The sequence below is a fragment of the Ylistrum balloti genome, unplaced genomic scaffold (genome assembly GCF_031769215.1).
Source record: "Ylistrum balloti isolate Yb309-2 unplaced genomic scaffold, AGI_CSIRO_Ybal_v1 Utg369966, whole genome shotgun sequence".
NCBI classification, from domain to species: Eukaryota; Metazoa; Mollusca; class Bivalvia; order Pectinida; family Pectinidae; genus Ylistrum; species Ylistrum balloti.
Window position 1 is genome coordinate 363881 of NW_026782061.1, and position 12515 is coordinate 376395.

The window sequence follows — 12515 nt, forward strand, 5'->3', positions numbered from 1 at the left end:
CTCTTTAACAATCTGAAACACTTCGTTGGAATATAACCGGTATAATCTGAAACATTTTACCCACATTATCAGAAACATTAGTCTAGACATTTTACCTGCTTTATCGAAAACATTTGACTAGATTTCCAACTATTATCTGAAACATTTTGCTAGACATTTGACCTGGAGTATCTGAAACATTCGGCGAGACATTTTACCTATATTATCTGAAACACTTGTCTACTTGACATGAATCTGAAACACTTGACTAGATATTGACATGTGTTATTTGAAATACTTATCAAATAAGAACTTTCCTCATTGAACCTATTTTCACATTAACATACCTGTGAAAACCTTTCACTTACCTGTTTGTAATGCAATCTTTACTGCAGCATGTATGGGTGTGTCACCGGGGTATATGGTCAAGTGCTTAGGATGAGCTCCTCTTGACAATAATAAGAGTAATATTTCGAAGTGCTCACATTCTACGCATGCCTGGATACAGTCTTTCCCTTCTACAGAATACAGAAATAGGACATCAATACCATGAAGCTATGATAGCATGAGGATTTTAGGTGTCACAATCTTATTTACTCATCACTAAATTAATCATTATAAGGAATATCAATTTGCTTGTTCCTGTTGATTAACGTCCAATCGTTTTTAGTATGTTTTAAGTGATCAATTTGTCAAAATGAATTATTCACAGACAAAAATAAATATGTCCTTTCATTAAGACATCATGCCACATTTCTCTGCAATGCGAAATAATGAATGTGAAATAGGACTTTCTTACGATACACTGAAAATGTTGTTAATAATGTGTGTTAATAAATTGTTTGCCGATATTTCATCACATATTTTTATATCAAACTAATAGAGATACAAATGTAGCGTGTAAGAAATAAACTGTAGAACAACCACTTATGTATGTGTTTAATAAAAATCTCATTATTTTACTCATGTACTTGGAATATGGTTTTACACTGACAACAACTGATGGTTTTCTCTTTGACAAATAATATCAAGCAGTATTTATCGTATGTAATACAATAACCTTTACGTCTTTCTATCTATCACAAAACGTTTCTCTCGTCTCAATTTGTTTTAGTTTGTTTGATGTCTTTGTGTGTACTGAAGCTAACATGTTGAAAACAAGAGATCCAAAAGGGATCTTGGCGTGATTTTTAAATATTTATCTTCTTGTTTGTTCTTAGTGATATGTTTGATCCCAAAATTATATGACTACATCAATGGATATTGGAAAAATTCTCATCGTTTCTAACAACAGACGATGCACAACTAGGCTAGAGAAACCAACATAAAAAGATTGTGAATTATTGTACTATGATTAACTGTAATAGCGAGAAACATGTCATTATCCAAGATGGCTATCGTTAAGACATTTTATCAGTCCTGAAATGTATAAGTCAAGGAACCGAGGGAACAATCATTCTGAAATTTCTCGGATAAAAAAGTGCTTACAAAACATGATTCAAAATTCAAAATGACCGGAATAAGAAAGAAGAATGATCATCTAGTACCTTTCATGACACAGCGAGGACAGTTTAAGGACAGATTAAACCTCAGAACAGGAAAGGGAGGTGATTTGAATAGTTCATCATCTGATGACGGACGATTAAAAAATAAAACCACATATTCTCATTTCTTTGATGAATAACAACTATATATTTATATAAACATTTAACCCAAATAAACCAAAGCGAAGCAATCACTTACCATCGGGAATAGTTGCTCCTATATCCAATAAACCATTGATCAAATTGTCCAGTCTTGACGTGTTGTTCCAAAATTTTGGATCTTTTATGACAGACACCATGCATATATCTTTCACTAGCTCCGTTATCATTTCTTCAGAACCATAGTGTTCCTGACGTGCACGTACAATACAGAGAAAACATCTCCATTTTCTTTCCTCAATGAGACCTTGTAATATCTGCTTCAAGTGAATATCTTTGATATGTATGAAAACGTCTGGAACATCTAGAACCCAACAGAAAGGCATATAGCTTCATGTACAATATCATACATACTCATAATAATGGTTTGGAAATTTCTCTATCTATTACTCACTTTGGTAACACTTTGAAAATAACCTTTATGATAAGACTACGTTTCTAACTTGCATATAGTTATGCACTAATAAAAGCAATAAAAGTGCAGAGTGACACATTGTTTTCTTTAAAAGCAAGGCGGTTAATGTTACAATTGTTCTTATCATACCAGGAACATATAAGCTGAATATCATGATTGTATTTATACGAATTCAACAAATTTTACCCCTTTGACAAAATATAGTGTAGGTGATTTCTTTTTGCACTATTTGTGCGTTATATAACAGGAATCTATCAAGATTGCTGACCATTTGTCTCAGAAGTCGATAAAGCGTTTCAACAAATCTGACCCTTGTGACCTTGATTATGTGCCAATATCATAACTTTTCGTAGACCCTGTCAGGCATGAAAACATGAACAAATAACACACCAGCATAGTATCTTATGATTCTGTTTGTAAAAAGAAGTCGCTTCAGTGTTTCAATAATTTTGACCTCTTTGATCTCGAATATAGGTCAAGATTTAAGACACTAAAGCAAAAGAATTTATCAGTACAAATTATAATAAAATACAGTAAAAGCAGATGATGAATTAAACTACAACGTTAAGCTTATGTATTCCAGGAATCTACCAAATATCATTAACTAATCAATCAATTCTTAAAAAGTGTCGTTTAAGAAACAATGGACGGACGATGTGTTTTCTCAATATCGGTCACGTGCCCGAGGGCGAATACCTTGGTCGACCTGGAAGCTACCAACAGTTAACTAAGGAATTTGTAAACTTAACAATTTATTTACAAAATATATACCAACCAGCCTGAGCTCCTTCTCTACTTTACATCTCGTTGAACTCTGGGAACGTCCTGAACCTCCTTCTACATATGGCAGTGTCATTAAAAATTGGAATCAATAGATCGACAGATAAAGGCAATGGAATTTGGAAATTGAATAATAGTATTTTAGAAAATAATGAATACAAAACCCTAATAGAAAATGTAATTGATGATGTCTTGAGTAACTCCCCTTTTTTGAATAATGCGGAATTGTGGGATTACTGTAAAATAATGATTAAGCATAAAACTATTGAATACTGTAAGTTTAAAAATAAAAGAAATGAAAGTAGCATAACTTTGCTGGAAAAATCAGTCACTATACAGAACGCAAAAAAAATGTCCTAGCAATAAACCGGGAAATAATAAATGTTCTAGAAAATCAGTTACATGAGTTATATCAAAAGAAAGCAAAGGGAGCTCAAATAAGAGCAAGGGTTACTGGGTAGAAAATGGGGAAAAGAATACCAAATATTTTTTAGGGCTAAAAACAAAGACAAGTCAAAAATACAATAACTTTAGAGGGGGATGAGAGAAAAATAGAGGAAAGAGAAAGGACAAAACTGTCGAGACAGGAAAGGAAAGACTTAAGAGGGAGTGAAAGAAGGAGGGGAGAGAGGGAAAGACAGAACTAAGAGTGACAGAGAGAGAGAGAGAGAGAGAGAGAGAGAGAGAGAGAGAGAGAGAGAGAGAGAGAGAGAGAGAGAGAGAGAGAGAGAGAGAGAGAGATGGGGAGAGGGGGAGAGGGACGAGTTAAGTGAGAAAATTAGAGAGAGAGATATAGACGTTATGCTTCAAAGTTCTTTTAAAAGAGAGAAATTGAGAGAGAGGTGAGAGAGAGATGGGGGAAGCAAGAAGAAGGAAGAAACAATTTTTCAGAAAATATGTACAGCGATAGTAACAAAACATGAAAAAGCATAAACTGAGTCGCTATGTAACTATGTGAGACCTGCTGATTTGCTATTTTCTGAGTGTAAAAAAAAAAGAAAAAAAAAGAACAAAAACAAAAACAAACAAAAAAGATCCATGTATCCCTGATTATTTGTAGTAAGATAATCAGGTTGATCTTTCATATGTGTATCGTAAAAAGTGTCATCCTGAGTATATTCTGGACTTGACTGTTTGTGAACAGTGTTATCTTGTGCATATTCTAGACTTGACAGTTCGTGAACTGTGTCATCTTGTGCATATTCTGGACTTGACTGTTCGTGAACCGTGTCATCTTGTGTATATACTGGACTTGACAGTTCGTGAACAGTGTCATCTTGTGCATATTCTTGAGTTAACTGTTCATGAACCGTGCCATCTTGTGTATATTCTGGACTTGACTGTTCGTGGACCGTGTCATCTTGTGCATATACTGGACTTGACTGTTTGTGAACAGTGTCATCTTGTGAATATTCTGGACTTGACTGTTTGTGAACAGTGTTATCTTGTGCATATTCTAGACTTGACAGTTCGTGAACTGTGTCATCTTGTGCATATTCTGGACTTGACTGTTCGTGAACCGTGTCATCTTGTGTATATACTGGACTTGACAGTTCGTGAACAGTGTCATCTTGTGCATATTCTTGAGTTAATTGTTCATGAACCGTGGCATCTTGTGTATATTCTGGACTTGACTGTTCGTGGACCGTGTCATCTTGTGCATATACTGGACTTGACTGTTTGTGAACAGTGTTATCTTGTGAATATTCTGGACTTGACAGTTCGTGAACAGTGTTGTCTTGTGTATATACTGGACTTGACTGTTCGTGAACCGTGTCATCTTGTGTATATACTGGACTTGACAGTTCGTGAACAGTGTCATTTTGTGTATATCCTGGACTTGACTGTTCGTGGACCGTGTCATGTTGCTTATATTCTGGACTTGACTGTTCGTGAACCGTGTCATCTTGTGTATATACTGGACTTGACTGTTTGTGAACAGTGTTATCTTGTGTATATACTGGACTTGACTGTTTGTGAACAGTGTTGTCTTGTGTATATTCTTTATTTGACTGTTTGTGAACAGTGTTGTCATGTGTATATACTGGACTTGACTGTTCGAGGACCGTGTCATGTTGCTTATATTCTGGACTTGACTGTTCGTGAACCGTGTCATCTTGTGTATATACTGAACTTGACTCTTCCTGAACAGTGTTATCTTGTGCATATTCTAGACTTGACAGTTCGTGAACTGTGTCATCTTGTGCATATTCTGGACTTAACTGTTCGTGAACCGTGTCATCTTGTGAATATTCTTGAGTTGACTGTTCGTGAACCGTGTCATCTTGTGTATATTCTGAACTTGACTCTTCCTGAACAGTGTTATCTTGTGTATATTCTGGACTTGACTGTTCGTGAACCGTGTCATCTTGTGTATATACTGGACTTGACTGTTTGTGAACAGTGTTATCTTGTGTATATGCTGGACTTGACTGTTCGTGGACCGTGTCATGTTGCTTATATTCTGGACTTGACTGTTCGTGGACCGTGTCCGTGTCATCTTGTGTATATTCTGAACTTGACTCTTCCTGAACAGTGTTATCTTGTGCATATTCTAGACTTGACAGTTCGTGAACTGTGTCATCTTGTGCATATTCTTGAGTTAACTGTTCGTGAACCGTGCCATCTTGTGTATATACTGAACTTGACTCTTCCTGAACAGTGTTATCTTGTGCATATTCTGGACTTAACTGTTCGTGAACCGTGTCATCTTGTGAATATTCTTGAGTTGACTGTTCGTGAACCGTGTCATCTTGTGTATATTCTGGACTTGACTGTTTGTGAACAGTGTTGTCTTGTGCATATTCTTGAGTTGACTGTTCGTGAACAGTGTCGTCTTGTGAATATTCTTGACTTGACAGTTCGTGGACAGTGTCATCTTGTGTATATACTGGACTTGACTGTTCGTGAACCGTGTCATCTTGTGTATATACTGGACTTGACAGTTCGTGGACTGTGTCATCTTGTGTATATTCTGGACTTGACTGTTCGTGGACCGTGTCATCTTGTGTATACTCTTGATTTGACTCTTCGTAAGCAGTGTCATCTTGTTCATATTCCTCAACGTTAGGTCTGTCTTTATCACTATTCGAAATATCTTTACTGATGTACGAATCATACATAGCCTGCTTTGTCTCCTCTTCCCCTTTTTCGTCACTGCCATTTTGTGCATGTTCTTTGAGGACCTCATGATTATCTTCGCTGCTTGAAGAACAGACGTCGTCATATATATCACACATAGCCTGTATTGTCTTCTCTGCACGCATTTCTGCAACAAATTATATCATTTTCACTTAGATGTATACCAACACGTTAAAACATGTTGAGGTGCAAATTTACAAGAATACATCAGGTGATGCACCGAAACCACACTGAAGTCATCTTACCGAAACGAATTGACTGATAATCTTTGTCAGACCGAAGGACATTTTTGTCGGATCTTGAGAGGTAATAGGCAGCAGTTTTCCCATCAATGTTTTTCACTGTTTCATCCACCTCAACCTCAACCAGTAGCCTCATGACATCCAGTCGAACAAAGGGGGAGCATTTCTGATACTGTGCTGCTGTGTGTAGGGCAGTGTTACCAATACAATCAATCAAGTAATCGAGGTCTCCTTGGCGTACGATGTTTCTCAGCATGTACTTTAGAAGATTCAATTCACCTAAGTTGATATACAAAAAATGACATCTTTTCAATTATATAAACAGTCTTTAAAATTGATTGTTTCTTGGTTGTATATGGTCAACATGATAATATTTGCAAAACATGAAGTCACGATTTCTTTATTGATCAACACTGGAATAAGCATATGGAATTATAGATTGCTGTATATACAATGTCAAATTCTGTTGTATGATTTGTACCTGTTGCAAGGGACATCCTGACCACGACATGGATGTAAGTATCGCCGGCATGTGACGTCATTGTGTTGTGATCGCTGCCATAGCAGAGAAGGCATGCAATGAAATCCGGTATCCATGTCTCTGTGGCTAGAGTTTCCAAATCACACAGCGGCTGTAGATTCAGGCGGACGTTTAATCGATCTGGTACAAGTGTCTTCAATTGTGAGAACGCCATGTATGCTTCTTTAAACTTCTTTGTCTTGGTAAGTTCGTAAGCAACTGTAGCCAACATGATTCCAGATACATTTTTAAGACCATTCCCATTAAACGCATCTGTAAAAATAACAATAATATTTAATACATATTAACAAAAGACAATTCAGAGAGTTACCTATCCCCCTCCCGCACACTCTCTAATTTTTTTAATTAGATGCCAAGATGGTGCAGGTTATAAATTCGTGCGAGAACAAATTGTTTGATAGCACCGCCTTATTCAATGGGAAATAGTGTCAGTGCAACTATAGCAAATAAATCTGGAGGATATTTACTGGAAAATGATGCCGTTTTACTATTGAATTCCATCTGGTGACACTATGTATCCCACTGGTTTTCATTATTTCGTAGCCTTTGGTGGAATAAATGCATAATGTTAAATATGTTCAATTTATCTAAAAGTAAATATACGCATGCGTATAGAGGAGTCACACAGTATGAATATTCTTTGTTGTAGTTTAAAGGTCAAAATGTAGTCAGAGTGAGTAGGGAGGAAGTTCCAGGCAACACTACTAATGTTGGAGATGGCGCCTATACAATTTTTTTCTTTGTTGTAGGTCAAAGGTCAAAATGTGCGTAACAAGTAGTGTAAGTGATAGAGCCCGGACAAGAAAGCGGAAGGACGGACGGAAAGATGGGTGGACGAACGAACACAACGAAAAACTATAATTCTTCTCCTCCCCTACCTCCGCTTACCAGTGGGGGACTAAGGACCACAGAGTAATCTTATTAACGGGTTCATTAGATATAGTCCCTACTCCCCGATCTTGTTTTTTCTTATGTTAAGAGGTTCTAGTAGATTGTTGCATCCTTTAATTTAAAGTTTAAAGGGGACATAAGACGTTTGAAAATTTAATCAGGTGTAGAACATGGTGGTGTTATGATATGGAGTGAAATTTGAATTCAATCTGTTCCCTGACCTGGACACCAACTCTGCTTAAGGAAATAGGTGGTCAGCTGAGATGATAGTGACTTTTAGTGACTTTCTGCAGAAATTGTGAACAGATAAATTATACAGATGAATACGTAAATATATGCTCTTAAGTAGTTTCTTTTGATAATTTCGAATTAATGATTAATAATTAGAACATTATACAGAATCAGACAAATTTATATTAGGTTCAATGTGTATAAAAGCAGCACAGAAGTTTATCGTTTTCACCATTCACATGCAGTGGACAGAAGGAACTGAAAATGTATTTTCAAGAACAATTAAAAACAAAACAGAACTGCAATTATCGTTGGCACTTTCAAAATCCAAATTCTCACATTTCCTTTATCGAATTTTACAGTGAAAAGGGAAGAAACATTTATTATGAATATTTCTTCACGTATTAAACGAAAGAGAACATAATTAGCTTTCAGCACTTTCACGAATTCAGATCGCTGTTATGTTACAAATGTTAAGTCCAAAATCATCACGATATACCTGTATTTTACCTACCCTTATTCCTTCGGCTGCAATAAAGCACTAGCAGTTCAATCAAGATCTCCTGTTGTTTATCTTCCAAGCAACACAAGTCTAGCGCTGTTGAAAGGGCGTCAGCAGCCTGGCCATATATTGCTAACGAAGCATATGCTTTCCCCGCCAACCAGTGTGCCTTCAAAGTTATATTAACTTACAGTCTTGTATCTAACAGCTGTGTGCGATTCCAGCTTTTTCATAAAATACTTCTTAAAATTAATCGAAAATCTAACAAACTCACCGAGAATTATTGTCGAAATATTTTCAGAATAAGAAGTAGAAAGAATAGTCAAATTAAGTTGCCTATGTCGAAAGTGTTTAAAAACGCTCTTTTGTTCAAGTAAAAATGTTAACACTGTTTTCCTTCTGAATCTAATTAGGCATTAAATGTCCCCTACAGGTAATACACCACAGCTTAAACTTCGCAAAATTGTCTCTTAACATTAAATTACATCCGTCTGACAATATCGATCGAAAGAAACTAAAAACAGATATCAGTCTTATACAATTGTCATTATAAGTTTCTGTATGAATTTGGCAGGCCTTAAACTTTTCCAAGTTGGTCGTGTTTAGACGCTTACAATATAATAACGAAAGTCCGTACAAATGATGTATCTGTATCTCTTGTACATATAAAGTGGCAAATCTGAAACAATATCAAAATTCGAACTCGTTCTTCGTGGAAAGCTTAAAAATGATACTATATATCCACTATAGTCAACCTACAAACTTCTCTTTGTTTTCCAAAAATTTTCAACAATTACCCACTCAATATTTTTCTTTTTCCAAATTAGTCCACGAAGTTAGCAGAGTGATATTATACTTTCTTAATAAGATTACACGAGGCGTAATTCTAATTTGTCATTTGAAACGGTGCGATACTCACAGTAAATGAATCATGTCTGTATTTGAGGGCCTTTACAGCATTTGTTAGTGCCCTCTTTCCATCAGATAGCTGAAGATACTTCTGAGCTCTTGATTCATAACGTGTGCAATTGTCACTTGTTTTGAGATAGGGCAAGTCTGATGTCTGCTTTTCTGATTCATCATTGACTGCAAACGCATCCCGACTCGTTCTTTCGTCATTGGGATTCATTTCTGAATGTACTTCAACATAGAACATGTGGATTATAATTATCCTGTTTACATCTGACAATGAAAATCGGCTTCTTTTGAAAATAATTTCTATAAGCATGTAAAATTGTAAAACTATTGTTTATCTAATTTCAAAATTATCCTTTTGCAAAACAGAAATACTTGAGCATCAGCTGTGGACAAGATTCTTAATTCAAATACGACACACACAGAACGAGTTATCAGAATAGTTTATATATTAAGAGATACATGTAAACACCAGATGGTAGGATGGTTGTTCTTCGCAGGTGAGACCCACAACCTAGCCCATGGTGACGTCGTGACGTCATTCAACTAAACATACTGATAAATTAATGAATACTATATACAATATGATTAGATCTTCCCAAATTAAAAGTGCCAACGTACAGTTTCTTTCTAAATCTTTTCTTTGCGTAATCTGCAATCATCTTCAACTTAATCAAGATCATTACTTCAACAGCTGGCATTTGATTTGATTCAGCATTTTAGCGACTATGTTAACTAATGACTGAAATACCAGACAGGTGTAACATTCATTTGTTTGTAAAATTACAATAAACATTTGAAAAAATGATAAATAATATATTGAGTGTAATTTTAATAGGTCCTGGGTTAATTACAGTTTCCTGATCATCATACCCTTATCGCGTCCAAGTGAATGACATAAACAATCGCGTTCACATAAAATGACATTGTGAAAAATCAATGATTTTTTTTCTTTTTTTCTCTCTCCCAATAGCATGTATTACGCTCGATTAATTAAAACTACCTTCCATTTCAGTTGAAATTGCTTCCTTTTTTGGCGGGAGAGGGAAGGGGCTTGAGGGGGTGTACGTATGTATATGATACATATCTATCTATATAGTCATAGGTAAGTCAAAACGAGGCTAGATCATCATCAGTTTTAAGTAACTTTATACTCACAGTCGATACATACTACTAACCTTATACATGGATATTTATGATTTGACATTGAATATAGGTGTTCACAATAGCGTAGTTTAACAATCAATACAATGGTAGAAGGAACAATAACTCTATTCTGAACGTATATAAACGTTATTGAACCCTGAACACAACAACAAAACCTTATACAACTGATTATAAATATATTCCCTGCTTTAGATTCAGTATTAATCGTGGCGTACTAAAATGCACCGTAAATCATACTGCGTTGATAAATTAAAGATTCCCGCTTTCATTATATTTCGAAAAATATATCATTGTAAGTGATATCGTCAAAACGAACCTTTTATCAAGGTCACTGACTACACAGAATATCTGGTGCAACATGAATATATTAGGGAAAAAAATCCATTAAAATGCTATGAAAATTATCAGCTATCATGATGTGATTCATAAAAACAATATGAAAATAGAAAAAAAAATACATTGTCGATTTAAATATTGATTTCTAGCTCGGGGGTACGTTGGTATTACGTAAATCGACAAATCAGAAACGGCAAAGCCTTTTCTGTAACATATATATTTTATATATCAACACATATTATAAGGGACTTTGATTAAGATAAGTATTATACTAAACAGTTTGTTCCGAGTGTTAAAGTACTCTCGAGACAAATAATATATCTACCTTGATCAGTGTTCCTCATTCGAAAGCTTCTGTGTTGTAAGTAACGACACAAGGGTCGATACGTGTGCGTATACCTTCAGTTACTAAGTAAAACCGAAAGCGAAAGAAATTACTTTCCAAGTAACGTTCTACTTCAGCACACAACACCAGGAGAATAGTATTCATGTTATCACATGCGTACCGAGACTAATCTTCAATGATTGTAAAGTAGTTTACAATCACACACATGTACCGTCGTCCACCTTTCTTTGAAAATAAAACTCTCAAGAATGCACGCATTTCTTCGTTTTGCAATTAGGTACCGTTATGTTTAGATGGGGAAAATAAGATGGTTTTAGAGAGAATGTTCAACATAGGTTAAAACTCTTTTGAGTTCTTTAAAAATCCACACAACATTGATCTTATTTGTCGTGTAAACAGTATCGCAATAGGGCTGATACCATGATTTGATAGTACAAGAAACGGTGAAAGTAAGTTTTTATAAAAAAAAGTTTGGTCTGATGGTAGTTATTAGGCATAAGAAACCAATACAAACGACAAGTACTGTAACATTATAATCATAATCATTGAAAAGACTGGATAATGTAGAGGAAGGGGTTCCTAGTTATTGAACAAGCCTCGATATTTTTGTATACAACAACAAAACCTTATACAACTGATTATAAATATATTCCCTGCTTTAGATTCAGTATTAATCGTGGCGTACTAAAATGCACCGTAAATCATACTGCGTTGATAAATTAAAGATTCCCGCTTTCATTATATTTCGAAAAATATATCATTGTAAGTGATATCGTCAAAACAAACCCTTTATCAAGGTCACTGACTACACAGAATATCTGGTGCAACATGAATATATTAGGGAAAAAACTCCATTAAAATGCTATGAAAATTATCAGCTATCATGATGTGATTCATAAAAACAATATGAAAATAGAAAAAAAAAATACATTGTCGATTTAAATATTGATTTCTAGCTCGGGGGTACGTTGGTATTACGTAAATCGACAAATCAGAAACGGCAAAGCCTTTTCTGTAACATATATATTTTATATATCAACACATATTATAAGGGACTTTGATTAAGATAAGTATTATACTAAACAGTTTGTTCCGAGTGTTAAAGTACTCTCGAGACAAATAATATATCTACCTTGATCAGTGTTCCTCATTCGAAAGCTTCTGTGTTGTAAGTAACGACACAAGGGTCGATACGTGTGCGTATACCTTCAGTTACTAAGTAAAACCGAAAGCGAAAGTAGGTCGAATTAATACCAGTCAAAATTACTTTCCAAGTAACGTTCTACTTCAGCACACAACACCAGGAGAATAGTATTCATGTTATCA